Here is a 20518-nt window from a genome sequence, read left to right as displayed (position 1 = left end):
CTCAAATCACAACTTACATGCTAAAAAGGAAAGGATATTGGATAATATGGTTCTAGTTATATTGTCTGATTAAATGTAAAGAAAAAGAAAAAGATGTATATATGTATAGGCGCAGGAGTGGCTGTGTGGTAAGAAGCTTGCTTCCCAACCACATGGTTTCAGGTTCAGTGCCCCTGCGTAGCACCATGTGCAAGTGTCTTCTACTATAGCCTCAGGCCAAGCAAAGCCTTGTGAGTGGATTTGGTAGACGGAAACTGAAAGAAACCTGTCGTATATATATATATATATATATATATATATATATATATATATATAAATATATATATGATGGTCTTTCTACACAGTATCTATCTTGCAAATTCATTTGCAAGACATTGATTGACCTGGACATGTTGTTGTAGAAGTTTGCTCAAGGTTTTGTACGGTGGGGCTGGCCCCAAAGCCACGTGGCTGCAAAGCAATCTACTGAACTGCTCAGCCTCATCAGCACCTAGATGAAAGAGTACAATGTGTGTGTGTGTGTGTGTGTGTGTGTATCTATATATGTGTATGTATATATATATATATATATATATATATAGTTTTAGGGAAAATAACCAATTTTCAAGAACTCATCGATGAAAATCCACTATCACATATAGAAAAATTAATAATTAAAAGCACAATAAATGAGTATAATATAAAGTAAAGTAAATATCATAAGATAAATATAATAAAAAGATTACACGTGTTTCATAACCAATTTTCAAATAGAAAAGAAATTTAAATCGATTAAAATCAATTGAAATTATCGAAAATAAGTTCTATTCAAAAATATAGCTACTCGTCAGATCGTAAGTAGAACAATAATTAGATATATATCTCAACCAACAATAAGTACCAAATGAATTAATATGAAATACTTATTATATAAAGATAGAAAAATTATTTAAAAAATAATTATTGAATGGTTATTATTTTGATATTATGATATTTTTTAAATAATTTTTCTATCTTTATATAATAAGTATTTCATATTAATTCATTTGGTACTTATTGTTGGTTGAGATATATATCTAATTATTGTTCTACTTACGATCTGACGAGTAGCTATATTTTTGAATAGAACTTATTTTCGATAATTTCAATTGATTTTAATCGATTTAAATTTCTTTTCTATTTGAAAATTGGTTATGAAACACGTGTAATCTTTTTATTATATTTATCTTATGATATTTACTTTACTTTATATTATACTCATTTATTGTGCTTTTAATTATTAATTTTTCTATATGTGATAGTGGATTTTCATCGATGAGTTCTTGAAAATTGGTTATTTTCCCTAAAACTATATATATTTTATATATACTTTATCTATAAGGCTCAATTTAATTTTAATTTTTTATAAATTGATTTTAATTGAGTTTTTTACCTGTAATTTTGGATTTTGTCCCTAATAATATTATTATATATATATATATATATATATATATATATATGTATGATATAATGAAGGCAAGTGTTGTATATTTACTCTGCTCTGGAATTACCAACACAATGCTCATACTCACAAGTACGTGTGTGTGTGTAGAGAGAGAGAGAGAGAGAGAGAATAATAAGGTAGTCAAATTCTCAATATACAATATCTGTATATCACTTCAAAAACTTTCTACATATATATATATATATATATATATGTGTGTGTGTGTGTGTGTGTATGTGTATATATATATATATGTGTATATGCATACTTATTTATGTGTGTGTGTGCATTGGAATTATTCTAACCATTTACTCTGAAAATTTTGGGTGAATATGCTTGTTAAAATAATTGAAAAAAAAACGCGTAAAACCTAAATAGACATGAGAGAGAGAGAGAGAGAGATGAGTAGATAGATAAATAGACAGAATGCATGTTTGTCATGTTTTATTTGTTGTAGTTAGTGGCAATGATAGTATATGCAGTGTGAGGTCATTAGTTTTAATCTGAGATACTGAGCAATAGGTATGTGTTTATTGCTAGTCTGTGGAGGGTTGTTACGGGTGACTCAAATGAGACATCTTGGCTAACCATGTACCTCTCATTTTCTTTTGCCTCGCTTCTCTCACTCTGTCTTCCTTTAACTCTCTCTCTTTCTCACATGCACAAACTGTTGATAATTGATAATGCTATATAAGGAGGGGTGTCATAAAACATAACCAGTGTTTATGATGAAGATAAACATCTTAAGTGCTAGCTACGGTTCCGGAGCTTCTAGTCCGGTAATTGTAGCGTACGAGATAAAGTATACGCGGAATGACCAATTGAATTCCATGAAGACAATTTCAACTCCTCTCAATCACCTGTAATTGACCATGCTTCGCCATTATAAGTTTTAAAAAAAATACATAAATAACATAAAATAAAATAATGGGGGTAAAAGAAATGTGCCAAAAAGTATTTTATTACTAATTTTATGATGTAAAAGACAGAGTTCTTCTGTGTTTGGCTAATCTGCAATGCAGATGTACATTGGCATATAATACATATTGGGTAATGAATATAGATAGATTCCAGTCAAATTTCTCTTTTCCTCTCCCCTCCCTCAACTCTGTTTGCCATTATGATCAGTTGACATGGTAATTGGAAGTTACAGTTGGCCAAGGTGGTAAGAAATCGAATTGCTGGTTAAACAGTCGGTGCCTCATCTAATGTCTCATCATTGTTGATATATTGTGTCCTTGGTCAAGACATTTATCATTCAATGGCCTCATATCTACCTACCTTAAATTGATGCTATAAGAAAGCACGGTTTCTTTCAGTATATTAGCAACAGGTGCAAATTATTATTTCTTTGGCTTGCTTCACTGAGCTCAACCTGTGCCTCTCTCTCTCTTTCTCTCTTTCTCTCTCTCTCTCTCTCTCTTTCTCTCTCTCTCTCTCTCTCTTTCTCTCTCTCTCTCATGATCATTGCTGTCACCACTGAAATAAGACAAGATCTTGTTTTAGAGTGGAACAGATTTCTCTTGCACTTAATGCTTTGTAAACTTTTATAAACTTCAGCTCAGCAGTTGTTCTGAGTGAGATTTTGTGATGATTTCGCTGAGTGGTTGTATTTCTTTTAGAATGGTGCCTACTGAAGTTCGATAGAGGTCCTTTCTTTTCTTTCTCTCCTACAAGGTGCAATACATGACAGTAATTGCTCCAAAGGTCTATTTATGGGGTCATCATCAAAGAGAGAACTATTTCTTGCAAGAATCACCTCCATTTCTCTGTCATAACTGAAATGGTAAAAAAAGGGTTGTTCAAATATAAAGTTTAAAAAAAAAAAATTGTTAACAATTTTGCACAAATCTCTTAAGTTTTTAAATCTTGTCAACCTATTCTAGTGTATTTAATTAAGGGATAGAAAATATTATTGAAGATAAGAGGTTGATTTCTATAAATAGCTTGAGAGAGTTTAGGATTTTGAATTTAACATTTAGAAAGAAATCCTTCAAAAATCATTATTCCATTAAGAAATTTGCCAAGTTGTCTTGGCATAGCAAAACAAATGGAGAATTATTGCTTGACAAAGTATATTGATTTAAATGAATGGTTTCAAAGGTTACTATTGTTAAGCAACTGAGAAAGTTGAGTTGTATTAGTAGGCAATTAGGTCACACCTACCCAAACTAAAACTGTCATCTCTTAGTATTCTGTATGATATGATTCCATCCGTTAGGCTATTGGTCTTTTAGTTCCATACCATTTGAAATTGCCTCTATCAAACTGTTCTTGTTTTAAAGGAAGTAATGAACTCTCTTGTCTAAGGGTGACGGCTTTAACCCCTTTCTTTATCATACATTTTCATTCTGTAACTTTTGCTCTTAAAAACCGATGCACATGTTACTAGATTTGTGTAATTTATTTTTGGAGATATTTTTGGTTTAGCCAAAACTTTTGTGCATTCTTAAATGTGTTGTTTCTGAAGGGTATGACCGAGCTTACCTGTAAAATGTCATTATAAAAATTCTGTAAAAAAAAAATCAGGATTTTTTTTTTTTTTTAGTTACTGCTATTAATTACATTTATTATCAACATCTTTGCAATCACCTTATTTTAGTGCATCTGTTTTTTTACTTGTTATATCATTAATTGACAATCATACATGCACAAAATTATTTTTAACACAAATAGCTATTTTACATGAAAAATAAAGAAAACACCATTTTTTTTGGCTACATAGCCAATTTTCACAATTATATGACCACAAGTGAATATGCTATGAGCATTTGAATAAAGAAGCCCATTTTAAGGAGAGTTATTCTTCAGTCATTACAGGATTGAGATTATGGCTTGGAAAATTTTCAATATGATATTAAAAATTAATATTAATTGTTAAATATAAAAGATATATGATTTCCATTTCATTATAAAAACCGTAGTATAGTGAATGAAATTCTGTGCACAATAGTTACTATTCTGATGTTAGACATGCACAATTTTCACAGCCTTTGATGTTTAATGCATATATATTAGCGCACAACACTCTTACACACAAATGCTCCAAAAGTTCAGCTCCATAATTAATAAAATACAGTTGAAACATTGGCAGATATTTGACATCGGGGCTCAGTGGCTTTATAGAAAGATAAAATTCATCCCATTTGAGACAATGCCCAAGCTAAGAATAGAGAAAGAAAAATTATATGGTACAACTCCACTTACAACTTCCAAGACACCTCATACGCTGCCAAATGCTTCCTTAAATTTGCCAGAAAGCATTTCCTCAATTCACAAGCTGTACAGCAGGCACAGAAACTTATTTTTTTGCAAGAAACTCCAAAATTCTCCACTGTTGTGTGTGTGTGTGTGTGTGTGTGTGTGTGATATAAATATATCTATACCTAAATGTATTCAATCATCCTTGTATCTACATATATGTATACTTATGTTTATTTGCATACTTGTCTTTCCTTCTCTGTGTGTGTATATCTCATATATGAATATATATAACTGCATATCTTTATACATATGTATATATATATTTTGGCATATGTACTTGTATCTGTGCATGTCTATCGATGTATGTTTGTGTATATCATTTATGTGTCTGTATATTTTTAGCAATATAATATACACATGTGAATCCATCTGTGTGTATATGTCTGTATGTATGTATCTGTAGGTATGCACATATTCATGCTTATGTGTACATACGTGGAGTCATACATATAGAGATTTACATGTATATTTATATGTGTGTGTTTGTATGCCAATTTCTGTATATCTGTATTTCTGAAGATGTGTGTATGTATGTGTCTGCATTCCCTTTTTTGTTCCACATCTTTGTGTATTTATGCAGTTATGCACCTGTCTGTCCAGCTATGCCCCTCCCAACACACATATCCCCCTGATTCTGTTTTCGTCTTCTATTAACTATGAAACACAATTGGTTTTTCTCCCACCCGCTCTTCTCCATCCTCCCTCACAAACACTTGAGTCTCCCCCCCCCAAAAAAAAAACACACACACCCTACACTACTCATCCTTCTCCCACAGATTAATTTATTCGTTCAAAAACATCAAATTCCTACAAATGGACATTGCCATTTTCTCCTTCCCAAAAAATTCTTCACAAGCTAACAAACAACCTATTAGACTTCTCTCTCCAAATAAGAATTTTTTTATGCACCAATAAACTCCGTTTTCACAAACATTCATTCCTGACAAATTAAACTCATTCATATTTATTCTTCGCCTATTCCCCACCACCTTTTTCCTTTAATTTTTTTTTTTTTTTCCCATTTCATTACAAAAAAAGGCACCTATATTTACATAGCGTACGAACCTGCCCTCTCCCCTCTATATCCATTCATCCCTCAAACTAACTTTCACTAAATCACTGCATTCCAATAAAAGCAAATTAAAATCCCCCCCCCCCCAATAAAACCCTTTCCCAACAGCCACACTGAGTTTCTGACCTAAATAAACACTGCCTCGTTTGAAAATTATCCTAGAATTTCAACGATTCTCGGTCCAGATGAAACTGCATGAGGCTATGGATATTCTAATACCTGGAATAAAAATAACGTTTTTCCTCTGTTTTTTTTTACTTGTTTCAGTCTTTGAACTCTGGCCATGCTGGGGCACCATCTTGAAGGGTTTAGTCAAACAAATCAACCCCAGTTTTTATTTCTTTCAAACTGGTGCTTATTCTATCAGACTCTTTTGCTGAACTGTTAAGTTATGGGGATGTAAACAAACCAGCATGAGTCATCATGTGGCGATGGAAGACAAACACACACACACACCAACACACACACACACACTATGGGCTTCTTCCAGTTTCCATCTACCAAATTTACTCACAAGGTTTTGGTTGACCTGTGGCTGTAGTAGAAGACACACATGCCCAAGGTGTCATGCAGTGGGACTGAACCTAGAACCATATGGCTGGAAAGCAAACTTCTTACCACACAGTCCTGCTTGTACCCATTGTTTTGTATATTGCGCGTGCATGTGTGTGTGTGTGAGAAAGAGAGAGAGAGAAAGGGTGTCTGTCCCTCTGTGTGTGTGTGTATGTAAGTAAATATCTTCTCTTCTCATAATAAGTTTACATACAGGTGCAGGCATGGGTACATGATTAAGAAATTTGCTTCACAACCACGATGCTTCAAGTTTGAATCATGCAAACCTGTTGCTTACATAGGAGAAGATTGGAAATTATTTCTTTTGGGTGTTGTTGCTATGTGAATGATTTTTTTTTTTTTTTTCATTAATTTACATTTAAAATAGTTCAAATTTTAAAATAACACACTCTACATAATGACCTCAGTTAATCACCATCATCGTCATCTTCATCATCATAGACCATCGTAGACTGTGACACTCTATGCTACAGTGGAAAAATTAACTGAGACGCCATTGGTTTCAGAGGGTATATGTAGATTATTGCTGATTATTATTATTTATTAATTTACATTTGGAAATAATTCTGAATTTGAGATAACATTTTCCAAGCATTAACAAAAGTTAATTGTCATAATTTAAAATTTTATCACATGCTAGCATGGAGAAATTACTTTAAAATGAAATTAAGAAAAAAAAAAAAAAAAAGCAACTTCCTTCTGTCTCTTCCTCCCCCTCTCCCCTCCTCTCTCCTTCTCTTTCTCTTCCTCTCTTTTGAAAATAGCATTTTTAAAAATTAATTTGCATTTCGAAATAATTCACATGTTAGTTACACGTACTTGAAGTATCATCATCGCAGCCAACGTGTTTCTGTCACAGAGAATTTTACCGAGAAACTTAACTATTGGTTTCTGACTGTTATTGACTTATGTAAATGGATTTTTCTCTCCTTTTTTTTTTTTCTTTTCTTTTCTTTTTTTTTATTTTCATTTATTTAATTCGCATTAAGAAATAGTTCAGACTTTTTCGGAACACTGGTATACTTCAACACCGTTTTTTGTCATCACATCATTTTGATATGTATATATAGACCTAGACCTTTCCAAACTGTGTTAGCATCAAGAAACAAATTCTTAAATGATTCCTGGATTGGTTCCTCATGAAGGTGATAGCGTCAGTAGTGCTTATTGATTTAAATAAAGTGATTTTAAAGTTCACCGTTTTCAAAATTTTACATCTAGAGATAGTTCAAAAATTTAAAATACATTTTTCAGCCTTTACAGTGGTTTACTTCACATACTGCCAATTTCACAATTGAAGTTTCTGTAAATAAAGAACGACTGATATTTAATTTGTGCTTATTGAATTTATATGCTATAAAACTTAATTAAAACTGAGTAATGCAAAATAATGGCCTTACAATTAAATTTATCCTATTCTAACAGTGTTCAATCAATACTTAATGTAGTATTTTGCTGCCAGTTCCTTTCTGAGAGGAAGAGAAGGACTGTTTTGCATTCCAGACGATATATTTTCAATTTTCAAAAATTTTCATTTGTTTATAATATATGCGTGCACGCACGCTCACGCACACATAAATAAATGCATACATACATACATATATATATATATATATGTTGTTGCTAGCTATTGCATTCATGCATGTGTGTGTTATGCTGCAATGTGTTTGGGATAGAAGGAAGAGGGAGGGAGAGTGGGAGAAGGGCCACAGACAGAATGCAAAGCTATATCTGTGAACGCTTTTTATGTGCCTGAGAGAATTTGTGTGTATGTTAACATATTCATGTGTTTCCATTGAAAATCCTGATTGTATGTGATCCTTCCTATGTCATTGTATGTGTGTTTGTGTGTGTGTGTGTGTGTGTGTGTGAGAGAGAGAGTGAGAGAATATTTATATATATGTCAGTTTGTATATATGTGTCGGCTTTTGTACATAGGAAAATCGGTGTGTGTGTATGCAATCGGGATTATAATTGCTATCAATCAATCAGAGAATTGAATTTCTAATTACTGAGTTGCTTTGTTTCATTAATCGTGTTGGGGGGGGGGGGGGATGGTGTGTGGGTTGGTTTGGTGGATGGTTTGTTGTGGTTGCTAATGGCCCATCGGGACTAAGTGTTCCTTTGTAGTCCTCAAAGGTGTTTGCTACACCCTACTACAGTCCTTACAAATCCCCCACCCCTATATCCTTAATTGTATACTGAATGATATTTTGATTCAAGAGGCCTCAGCAAATTTAAATTCTTCCCCCCCCCCCCCACCTAATATCTATTTATAAAAACTCTATGTCGAAATGAAAGGAATGTGTGTGTGTGATATCATTTATTGTCTTGTTTTCCCTGCTGGTATGGGTTGGACATTTCATATAGGAAGAGGAGACTGCGGATTGCACTGGGCTCCATTATAACGAGTTGATATAATGTGAAATAAAAATTTTAAATTAGATAGTGGTGTGTTTATGTCCCCGTAACATAGCAGTTCAGCAAAAGAGACCGATAGAATAAGTACCAGGCTTACAAAGAATAAGTCCTGGAGTCAATTTCCTCTACTAAAAGGCGGTGCTCCAGCATGGCCGCAGTCAAATGACTGAAACAAGTAAAAGAGTATATATATATATATATGTATATATATATAAATAAATATATGTATATATATATATATATATATATATGTACATCTGTAAGATGAAGACATACCTTTGTGGGTTCAATCCCACTGCATGGCACCTTGGGCAAATGTCTTCTACTATAGCTTCAGAATCACCAAAGCCTTGTGAGTCGATTTGGCCGATAGAAACTGAAAGAAGCCTGTTGTTATACATACATATATGTGTGTGTGTCTTTTAGTATTTGTCCCCCACCACTGCTTGACAGACAGTGTTGGTGCATTTATTCCAAAAGAGACCAACAGAATAAGTACTAGTTTTATTTATAAAAAAAAAAAATACGAAGTACTGAGTGTTAATCCATTTGACTAAAAATTCCTCAAGGTGGTTCTCCATTGTGGCCACCGCAGTCTAATGACTGATACAAAATTAAAGATAAAACACAACCATGCTCTCTCTCTCTCTCCAAACATTCAAATGTGTGGCTTTGTGTCGATGTTCAAAGTCATTGTTGTTTCGTTGTCTGCTGCTCCTTCAGTACATGTTTCATGCAGAAGCACTTCATTCATGATGACTTCTGTTTGTCTAGGTGCAGTTTTTTTAATACAAAGTGTGCGTTTGTGTGGGTGTAGCTTGCATATATCCACACTGTAGTTGTTTCCAGAATTTTCTGTTTTCTACAAAGTATATCTTCTAAACATCTTTTCCACCCATGTCCGCATATATCCAAATTCATTTCCCCTCACACCACCACAAGTCTCATAACATGCATTGGTTTGGAAGTATTATTTCTCTCCAGCTGCCTCTGTCCTTGCTAATTTCTTCTGTCGGTTTGCTTTTAAATACTTGTCTTTTTTCCTTTTTTCTTCTCTTTTCTTGCAAATCTCTTCTTTCTCCCTCTTTCTCTCTCTCTCTCTCTCGTTTTTGGCAGTTTCATCTGTTTTCATCCCACTCTCTACATATACCAGAATTCTCTCTCTCTTTCGACAAGCAAATAGCTGATGCTAGTATATTCTACTTATGTTATTTCTTTTGTTGCTCAGTAATAATGTCTCGAGATGAATAAAAGTTACTTTGAAGCTGAAAAGTTATTAAAACTTGTTACTTTTTTTCACTGAAAGACCGTAAAGTTTAAAATCATATTTAAAGAAAGATGAAAGCAAAAAAGAAAAAAAAACGAGAGGTAAAATGGGCAAATAAGTGTGTTTTTGTGTATGTATATATGTTCATAATCTGATTTTGTAGTTTGGCAATGGGTTGGCAGAATTATTAGAATGTTGGACAAGAATTACCTTGCAAGATACATTTACAGCTGTTTCTGAGTTCAAATCCTGCTGATGTCGGCTTTACTTTTCATCCAATCCACATGTGCTTGATGTACAAGTGCCAGTCAAACATTGAGGTTGATTTGAATTGACAAATCTTTCCCATCTCTCCACGCACGCATACAGTTGGACTTAACCATCTCTTAAATTACAGAGCTGTTGTCGTCATCGTTGGCTTGTCCCTTAAATCCAAGGATTGATTTCTCTTGCTGGGGCAAATATCAGCCACATGTGAATATCAGAGTCGGTTGTGGTTGCTGCAGTCTGGCCAGCTGTTGTCGTTCTTTGTTGTTGCCAGTATCTCTCCTCCTCTCTGTACTTGTTTTATCAACCATCATTAAAGAATGAGAGGCTTAAGTCTATTCTAGCAAGATTTGAACTCGTAATGTTCAGAGCCATAACATCTTTTCCATTGCTTTAATAATCTTGTCAATCCATCAATAATTATTCATATCTAATTTCGACACAAGGCCACACATTTCCTACAGGGAGCACAGTTGATTAAATCATCCTCAATTTACATCTGTTTTTCCTTGCTGGTATGGGTTGGACAGTTTGACAGGAGCTGGCAAGGCCAAGATCTGCATCAGGTTCCATAGTCCGTTTTGGCTTAGTATGCCTTTCCTAATGCCAACCACTTTACAGAGAGTACTGAGTACTTTTTACGTGGAACCAACTCTGGTGCTTTTTATGTGGCACCAGCACAGTACTTTTCATGTGGCCCTGCATGACACATTCACCAGTGCTTTTTACATGGGTGGGTGGGTGGGTTTTCTTGAGTACAGCAATGCACCATATATCTCATTCCTTATCTCTAAGTTGTGGTTGTTATCCAATGATGAAACTCTAGCATTTAACAGGTTCTAATTTTATTGATCCTCAGAAGAGTGAAAAGCAAAATTGTCCCTGGTGAGGAAATTTGGACTCAGAGCTTAATGGTCATTACTAAATATTTTGAACTGCCACTAATGTAGTTTCAGCTGTTACAAATCCCTCTCCATTTTCAATCGTTTCCCTTGCTGCAGTTGACATTACATTGGTTAGATTACTAAATCAGATAGTCTATAGAATCCAAAGAAAGCTCAAAGCAACACTGATCTTCCAGCTTCAAATCTGGTTAGATGTTAAACCAGATTTAACTGGTTCTATTGCTGTTTTATCATCGTGATTAGCTGCTGTAGGAATTAGTATCACCATAATTGCTTGAATCAATTTGGTGACAGAACATCAATCCAACAACTTTAAACTACCAAAAACTTTACTTCCTCCAAATTCTTTAGATGTTCTGGTCTAACCATCCTTCTCTCCATCGCTGATATGATAAACACACACAGTTCTGCGAATCAGACCCCACTGAGCTGGATTTAACTGAAGATTTACCTGTACCCCACCATTTTCTCTTGTGCTGTGGAAAATAAACATACAGGCTTATGATTCAAATCTAAAGAAAAATTCCTTTCAAGTCAATAACATGGTAATTAAAGATTGATAATGATTCTGAAAACGATATCTCCATATCAGTCGTTGATGTTGGTGTTGTCGTCGTCGTTGTCGAACTTAACTCCAGAAGCTTTTCAGCCATCACTAATTCTAAGATTACATTGTATCCATTATGTGCTTATTTTTTTAGAGCTAGGAGAATGTAGTTTCAGAGATTTGTTTACTGGTTTTAGCACAGAGAGAAGAGTTTATTATTGATAGTTAAAATTAATGTTTAGGAGTCAAATGTAAAACAAGGTTTGGCATGATATTAGCATATTAGAAAAGCTGAACAAATCTACTCACATAACTTGTACTACATCTGTGTTGTCTGCCAGATGACCATGTTGCTGATTTATGCTGCTGAGCACCTGTCTTTTCATCTCCTTCCTACTCGTTCATTCACCAGGGCAGATGTCTCTTCCATTTGTAGGAACTCCTCTCTTGAGACTCTGTCCAGCACCATATGTTTAGTGCTGGATTTTTAATTCAAGTGTTTGCTTTACTCACCTCACTAAGTCTGTGGGTTGGTGAAGCTACTGTTACTGTACCAAAGTGGAATTTGAACTCAGAATGCAGAGAACCAAAAGTAATACTACAATGTATCTGATCCAATGTTCTTGAATTCCTGCCAATCCACTGTCTTTGTTGGGTATTTTCTTTTTATCAACCCCTAAGGATGAAAAGTGAAGCTGACTCTCAAAAGGACATAGAATCAGAACAAATTCTTTGAAGTTCTCATGATTCAATCGCAACTCAATTGAATCTGATAATTCTCTGCCTCATATCAAAGACTCTAAATTTTTTCAACCGTTTTAACTTATTCCATATTCACCTGCTCCAGTGTGATGGTTTGTGTGCTCCAGTGACTCCCAAAGCTATGCCTGTGGAGTATAAGCACTTGGCAAGGATTCTTATAATGGATAGGTCAAAGGATAGAGGCCAGACTTATATGGACCACTTCTTCGCCGAGGGGAAAATCAGTTTGCATAGGACCAACATCTCTACTTAGCAAATAGCAAAATTACAGAAGCACTGATGATGATGCAAACCAAACAAGACCCGGGAAAAGAGCAGAAAGTACAACCCAAAGTAGAGAACAGTGGAGAAGAGTGATCAATGACCTATGCTCCATTCAGAGCCAAGGGCTTAAGTTAGCAGGTAATATTCACCTAGTAAATGATAGATATGGGGGTTCAATTTCTGTTAGTGAAGGGGTCTGCCAGTTTCAATTTTTGGAGAGCCTCTTGTTATTTTCTCCCTGTCTTTAATTGGTACTTATAATGTCTCTAACATCATTGACGTTTTTTTAAAAATCTTTAGCAGTTAATTCATAAAGGTACATACAACCATGATATCAAACATAATTAGTTGGTTCACATAACGAACATACTCTGTCCTTTTTCCTTTACCTTTGTGTTTGTTTGTTTGTTTGTCTGTTTGTTTGTTTTGTTATTTCTTTCTACATTCTTCTTCCCTACTTTTCTTAGTTGTGACAACAACTCATCGATTTGTTCATTCATTGTCTGTTTGTAATTTTTTTTTTTTTTTTACTTCTATTGAATCTGACCCACACGCCACACCTCACCACACTACATCCACGCACACACACACACACACACACACACACACACACACACACACACACACACACACACACACTCGCTCAGCCTGTGCCAGCATCCCTACTTGTTTTCTCTTTCAGAGCAGCAAACAACAAACATAGTGATATCGTGGAGTCAGTAATTAAAAGATACTGATAAACAACACAGGTAAAACCTTTAGTTCTGATCCATGTCTTGTCCTTATTTGACTTCTTTTTTTTTTTCGGTTGTTGCTGTTGATTTGTTTTATTATTATTATCATTATTATTATTATTATTATTATTATTATTTAACTTTTCTTTGTATCTCTTAGCCTGCTGTCAGCAGCAGCAGCAGCAGCAATGTGGGAAAGTCCTGCCAGAGTAGTTAGTATTTCCATCTGCTGCCATTACTAGCTGCTAGCTTGTGAGATATTTCTGCTTGTCTAGTGACCTATGTCTGTTTGTTATAGTAAAATTTGCAGAACCATGTTTTATTCCCCTGAACTGATTATCAATAATTACATCATAATTAGTATATATATATATATATATATATTTATTTATTTATTTGTGTGTGTGTGTGTATGTAAAAACTACATTGTAAATGGTTTTAAGATTTTATAAATAAATTATATATAAATACATTTATAAGTCTAAGATGAGAAAAATGAAACAGATCCTATCATGGGAGTTGATCCACATGTCTTTCACTTGCTGGGCAATTTACTCCATAGACTTCTGTATGTATACTGTGGTATAGGGCTGTATTTGAACTTCAAAAAATAGTTAGTTCCTAAATCAAAGTTCATCATAAACACAGAGTACGAAATTTGGCAGCGTTAGGATATTCTTGTTTAGAGCATTGCCAATTGTAATAAAATTTTTTTAATTCACTTGCTTGACTCTTATGGTTCTTATATTCTATTATATTCAGTATTTTCTACTGGCATTTACAGGTACATTACAGTGGCTAAATTAATTGCAAGTTTATGTTGAAATAATGATAAATAATGTGTTATAAAACCTGTTTGATATACCTTAAAAGAGTGGTTCCCAAAGTGGGCGGTATTCCCCCCCCCCCCTGGGGGCATTGAAGAAAAGTGGAGCAATAAAGGGGTAGCGATTCATGTAAAAAGTGGGGTGATAATGGGGTAGCGATTCATGTAACAAGTGGGGCTATTATGGGGTAGCGATTCGTGTAAAAACAATAAAATAATGGGTTCGTTAGGTTAAGTTTTATTTGTGAAATACAGTTGCTTTGAATTTGCCTCAGAAAGAGGTCTCTGTTTGTGATGGTTAGTTGGGGTGAGGGCGCTAGGAATGTGGCCCAGATGTCAAGGGGGAAGCAGCCCAAAGAAGTTTGGGAACCACTGCCTTAAAATGATAGTACAGCAAACTTAGTTGATATACTGTTGGCACCTTTTGCAACAGCTAACAAACAGTAAAATCAAATTGTGTGAATTTCATTCAGCTGCGCTGCTAAGTACTATGCTTTAAGCACGTCACTCCACTGGTCTTTTGGATGGTTTTTAAAGGACAATCGGGGCTGTAAACTCTATGTTAAGTGAAGTGCCTCTTGTGTTGATGCCCTCATTACCAAATAGAAACCCTTAGATAAGTGGAGGTTACAAGCGTTGGTTTTTGGTTCAACATAGAACATGCTAAAAATCTGGTAAAAAGCTCGGAAAAGCTGTATTCTTTGTTGTGGAATATTGAGGACTCTTATACAAGACTAAAACATGTTTTAAATGAAGAACCTGGAAGTTATATACATTGACACATCTCAATAGAAAATGGATTCTGCTAATTCACCCTTTCAAAATAAGCACTTCATAAACATTTTATTAGACAAACAAACAATATTCCTTTCAAATCACAAATTATGATCAGCTATTATATGATATACATGCTGTTTCTATTCAATTCCCTGACAATTATCATCTGGAGGTCTCTCTCTTCCCCCCCTCTCTCTATCTATCTATCTATCGCTTTCCTATGAAACTGTTTCTCCTTTATTTTCTTTCTGTCACCCTCTACTCTAGCTCTCTTCTTAGGATTTCAAAACGAAACTGCATAGAAGAGGCTTTATTTTTCTTTTAGCCTATCCAGGAGCGAGACAGCATCTCTGGTACCAGTGAATAGAAACAACGCTAGTAAAGAGGGGTTTTTTTTTGTGTCTTGTTGGAGTTAAGACACCTAGTGATGGTACTGTGATAGATGTACCCTGCACACTCTATAAAGTAGTTGATGCTTGGAAAAAGCATGTAACCTTAGAAACCATGCCAAAAATCTACCCTGCAAGTGAGACATCTTAACCATTCTAGATGTGCAGAAACTCCAGATAAGCTTTGACTCTGGTTGTTACAGTTCATATAATAATAATAATAATAATAATAATAATAATAATAATAATATAATATGTTTACAAGTACAGCCAAGGGATCTGTTTGCTTTTTTCTGTCTTAGGCATACTTGTAGATGTCATATACTTACATATATATATATATATATATATATATACACATACACACACAAACACATGTGTATGTGTGTGTACTTAACATTTGTTATAACAAATTACTATGTACACATGAAAAAGTCAAGTCCAAGCTGAAATGATTCATATTTTGAGCAAAATTTTTTATCCCAGCTTTTTTAAAAGGAAAAACGCTTCAAAGGTTGTTTTTTTTTTTGTTTTGTTTTTAAATGATATCTGATAAACGAAACTGAGAAATATTTAGCACTTGCAATTTATACAAAATTTTACTGGATATTGAAGTAACACACTTGAAACCAGACAATATTGATAAGTTCGATAAATGTAAACATATTTTATAAATTTAAACATATTTTGATCTTGATATTGATCAGAATTGCAGGAAATTATAGATAAAATCGAATGGCGGATGAGATGGGGGAAAAATATAATCGCACATCTAAAAAATATGTGTGAAAATAAGTTTTTTTTTTTTTGTTTTCTATTTGAAACCATCTGAAATTTTGGGGATAAAATAAATAGTGCACAATAGATCTGTGTAAGAGCTGGTAATCCAGTACTTTGCAGGCAAAGGGTTAAGATGGCGTGAATGTGTCTGTGTGTGTGTGAATGCATTGGTTCTTTTGTGTAACTGTTTCTTTTCTTCTTCTTTTTCTTCTTCTTCTTGCTCTTTTGTTGTAAACCTTACTGTTGACTTTTGTACATTTTGCAAAATATCTGCTGCATGTGTGTGTGTGTGTGTGTGTGTGTGCTTGTATGTATATGCGTATATGTTCAGTGTTTTTGAAAATTTATGCAAGTAACAACTGGGTTATGCAATTATGTGGAATCAACTGCTATTCCGGGTTCACGGAAACTGAAAGAAGCCTGTCATATATATGTATGTGTGTGCCTGTGTTTGTCCCCCCCCCCCCAACATCGCTTGACAACCGATGCTGGTGTGTTTACGTCCCCGTAACTTAGCGGTTTGGCAAAAGAGACCGATAGAATAAGTACTAGACTTACAAAGAATAAGTCCTGGGGTCAATTTGTTTGGTTAAAAGCAGTGCTCCAGCATGGCCGCAGTCAAATGACTGAAACAAATAAAAGAGTAAAGAGTATATAAGCATTACAACTGATAGGGTTGATTTGAAATGCTTAAAGGGGTCAACCAACCATACCAAGCTGAAATGTTTTTACCTGTTTTATGTTAACACTGACCAGCTCTGGCTTCTCATACCACCTTTACAGCATCATTCTAGAAATGAACAGTCACATCATCAAAATATCAAAGCTGCGAGATGATGCCTGATTAATTCAAAACAATGTGAATAAACAAGCATTACATTTGACAGAGTAAATCTAAATGCTGAAGGGTTAATGACTTGCCAGTTACTGTCTTTCCTTCCTGCTTGAACTCTCACAGTTCACATTCTAAGTGTTGCTACTCGATTACACTTTAACTGGATGCATGCAAAGTGTGGGCATGACAGAAATGGAGGGAAGGAGAGAAATAGAGACGGCGGGGAGTTAGTTATATTTTTATCTCAGGGAAATATCCAAAAGATTATTAATATTTGCCCAACCTGAGTGCTCATGTACATGCATATATATATATCTTTTTAATTCGTTTATGGAAACGTTAAGAGTTTGCAAATAAAGCCCCTATGTCATTATGTCGGCTGTTGTCTGATGATACTGACTAGTGAGTCAGTTTTATGGGGTTGCATCATGGTTGTACCAATGTAAGGTAGGATAAATATAATAATAATAATAACAATAGCTATACTGTACTCATCCCAAGGATATGGACTCTGTTGTTAAAGTCATGTGATTTGTGGAAATGCACATAGCGATGCATTAAATGTTTAGAAATTCCATCCTAGAATCATCATCATCATCATCATCATTATCATTATTATTATTATTATTATTATTACACACACACACACACACACACACACACACACACATAAGCACCTGTGTATTTCGAAATGAGTTGTCAATTTGCATATTAGTTTTGATGTTTTTTGTGTACGTGTGTATATTTTGGAGTGTAAGGAATTGTATATTGCAAAGTAATATTTGTTGCCGCTTCAACATGACTGTTCCATACAAACTGCCATTGCTACCATTTTCAACCCCAAGAGGGTACCTCTTCTAGCTGAATATTGATGCAATCTACACCTGATATATATTGCAAGCAGGGGGAGCAAGCCTTTACTATCTTCTAGTGACTTGACAGGACCACCAGACAGGCTGGTTTCAGGCTATTTTTGCCCATCCTCAGTGGTGGACACTATCAAGTTGCTAGAAGATGGTAGGAGTTTGCTCCGTTGCTTGCAATATATATTGGGTGCAGATTGCATCAGTGGTAGTAACGTTAGCTCCTATGGAACAGCCATGTAAAAGTGGTGACAAACATAACTTCTCAGTATAGTTACTACATTCAACTCTTACTGAGATTTTCTAATTAGCTACTTTGTTAATTGTATATTAGTACTATAAGGTTAGAAACAAAAAAAAAAAACAAAAAAAAATGAAGGAAATGTTCTTTAGTTTATTTTATATACAGATACAGAAAGCCTTCAAAATTTTCCAAGGAATTGGAATGAAAGAACATGGAATAACATAAACAAAGGTACTTTTGAGTGGGCTGGTTATGCAACACTGGTGTAGATTACAGCTGTGGACTCACTTTATTTGCCGGGTCTTCTCAGTCACAGCATACCTCCAGAGGTCACGGTCTTTTGTCATTGCCTCTGTGAGGCCCAACATTCAAAGGTCATGCTTCACAACCTCATCCCATGTCTTCCTGGGGCTCCTAAAAATATACTTTTAATAAAATTTTACTGAGTAGATTGTGATTCTGTTGATATAATGTTGAAAAATAATAACATATTTATTACAAATATACAAATGAGAAATTTATTTTATTCAATTTTATTTTAGGGTAATAAATTTGCTTCATTTGAAAAATGATATTCATTTCATCATTTTGTATATAAGTATCAAAAAATTTAATAAAAGTTAAATAGTAATTATTATGTATAAGCCACTTTTCACCAATATTACCCATGGTGAACAAAAGTATACTTCCAAAGCTACTTGCCATATGATGAGGAGGACTTGTGTGTGTATGTGTGTGTGTGTGTGTAATTTATATATTTACTCTATAGAGACATATGCTGTAAATAAAATTGCATTTTATTGTACATTTATGAGTATACATATAAATGTATACATATGTAATTTGTGAGTATGTGTGTGGATATATATATATATTGGTTTGGCGATGCAAACAAGAGAAATAGAACTCGAAACATTAATATACATATTTTATTTTTATTATTAATATTTCGTAGAACCAACAGAGTGACTCAAGGGCCGTGAGTTTCGTACATTTGCACTTACCACCTTGATAAGTACTAACACTTGATATTCTTGGCCCTTGAATCACTGTGTTGCTTCTGCTAAATATTAATGCAAATGTGTGTGTGTGTGTTTAAGTGATAAATTATGGATTGTCTGTGGAATTTAGAGCTAGCACTAAGTTAAGACATCCATATATGAATACGTCTACGCAAAATATTGAATCAAAAAGAAAATAAGATGTGGGTGTGTGTGTGTGTATATGAGCTTGTGCACACACAGAAACATATGTATGCTATATGTATGGTTATTTAAAATAGTAATTTCAGTTATATATATATATATTTCAGTTGTATGAATGAAGTACCTTCTTATTCTGTTCTATAACGTAAGTAGCTGAGGATTCCATTGACATTTGTACCAGTAATGTAATTCTGAGAGCAGACACATTATGATGGCAATGTATAACAAAGCTGGTCTTTTGGAATCAAAATGTTACAGGCCACCTGTCATCATGCTCCCACGGTGTTCCTGGCTATGGCCATGTGGTGAAGAATGAAGAATGGTGAAGAAGCTCTCTTCCCAATCACATGGTTTAAGGTTCAGTTCTGTTGAGTGGCACCTTGAGCGAGGGCCTTCTACTATAACCACTGGCTGACCAAAGCTTTAGAAACAGATTTGGTTGAATGGAAATTGAAAGAAGGCCATCCATCCATCGATCCATTCATACATTTGCACGTGAAAACACACACACACACGCGTGCTCGCTTGACATCATAAAAAAGAATTGAGAATTATGCATGTTCGAAATTGGTTTTTTTACAGTATTCTTCACTTAACATTCACATCAGATTTTAGTCTTGATATGTGTTTCTGCTGCATATGTATGTGTATATGTATGTAGATATATGTGCGTATATATATATATATATATATATATATATATATATATATATATATGTGTGTGTGTGTGTGTACACATATTCACACACACACACTCATATATATACATAATGTTTGTATGTACTTGTGTCTCCTTGTTTTGACGTCTTTTGATTGTTGTAAATGAATGTCATTCATTTGCAGTATCCTGGGGAAACAGTTATGGCTTGGTAACACGAAGGGCATCTGGCTGTAGGAAATTGACTTCAATAAACTCTCTGTCTCACTGTACAGCACTCTGTGCAGGTGTCTTTCTGCTATATCTCCAGATCAACCGAAGCCTTTTGAGTGGGTTTGATAGGCAAAAATTGAAAGAAGACCATCATATCTGCATGTGTTCACATGTGTGTTGATGTCTGAAG

The 20518-nt window shown here is 34.4% G+C and overlaps 1 protein-coding gene across 19 annotated transcripts in view; it reads left to right on the top strand.

Annotated features, from left to right (window-relative positions):
- LOC106875384 (uncharacterized) overlaps positions 1-20518 on the top strand; it is a 425794-nt gene that overhangs the window by 250388 nt on the left and 154888 nt on the right. For 4 of the 19 annotated variants that reach the window (XM_089338014.1, XM_089338007.1, XM_089338003.1 and 1 more), the window contains exon 4: positions 13487-13553. The exons of the other annotated variants lie outside the window; for them this stretch is intronic. The gene's annotated coding sequence lies outside the window, so the exon portion shown is untranslated. The remainder of the gene's footprint in view (positions 1-13486; positions 13554-20518) is intronic. 19 annotated transcript variants of the gene reach the window in all.

The sequence above is a fragment of the Octopus bimaculoides genome, chromosome 20 (genome assembly GCF_046866305.1).
Source record: "Octopus bimaculoides isolate indiv1 chromosome 20, ASM4686630v1, whole genome shotgun sequence".
NCBI classification, from domain to species: Eukaryota; Metazoa; Mollusca; class Cephalopoda; order Octopoda; family Octopodidae; genus Octopus; species Octopus bimaculoides.
Note: the sequence above shows the minus strand (reverse complement) of the source record. Positions and strands in the feature narration are given on the sequence as shown.